Genomic DNA, 1,007 nt, shown 5'->3' with positions numbered 1-1,007 from the left:
AAAAACTTCTTTCAATGAAGAAAACACTGAAGAAGACACTTTTGTATGATATGCACAGAATTGTATTCAAATAGTAGAAGTGGAGAAGATTGGATCCAATGTTGCAAGTGTAAATATTGGTCACATGAAGCTTGTGCCAAAACTAAATTTTTGGTCACGCTGCACCGAAAGTTTGGTTTTCGACCACGGTTGAAGCGTTCGAAAGCAACCTTTTCCGTCCAGCGGGCGGAAAAGAGGAAATCCCTAAAAGTGCCGGGCGGAAAAGAGGAAATCCCCAAAAGTGCCGGGCGGAAAAGAAGAAATCCCCAAAAGTGCCGGCTGCCGGGCGCGTATCCCCTGCACAACCAGGGGGCCTATTCTTGAATTCATACGGATCTGGGGGCCTATTCTTGAATTCATACGGATCGGATCCGTATACGAAAATCGTGGTTTCCACACTAGTTTCCACATGATCCGAAAAATAGGTATTCTTGAAATATTTACGTATACGAATGTGTTTTGTCGTGTGAAAAAGATTCGTACGATTCATTCGAGTAAGGGTATGACATTCGGAAACGCATTTCCGTATACGAATAAATAAATTATCACAATGTTTTATCATGATCGTTTAATAAAGTGTTGAGTATACCTTTACTATATAAAATTATTATAATATAATTATAATATGTTATTGAGTTACCTACTCAATTACCTATGCAACATACGTAATTAGATAAATAACACCCTTTAGTAATAAACTATAGATGGGAATGTAATTCCCTAAAAACTGCTTTTATACCTTAAAAATTAAAATCAATGCGCTTAAAAATGCAATTAGATTTTTTTTTTACTTTTGAACAAAAAACATTTTTAAATCTTAAAATTAAATTTAAAAAACTGAATTTTAGTGTTGAATGACCTAAAAATGGTTAAACGGTCCAAATGTTATTCCCTTAAATTGAAAATTGTCAAAAAAATAACGCAAAATAAACATTTCTTATGAATATTTAAAAATCCATAAAACGAGC

Source organism: Acyrthosiphon pisum, chromosome A2, assembly GCF_005508785.2.
Source record: "Acyrthosiphon pisum isolate AL4f chromosome A2, pea_aphid_22Mar2018_4r6ur, whole genome shotgun sequence".
NCBI lineage: Eukaryota > Metazoa > Arthropoda > Insecta > Hemiptera > Aphididae > Acyrthosiphon > Acyrthosiphon pisum.
Note: the sequence above shows the minus strand (reverse complement) of the source record.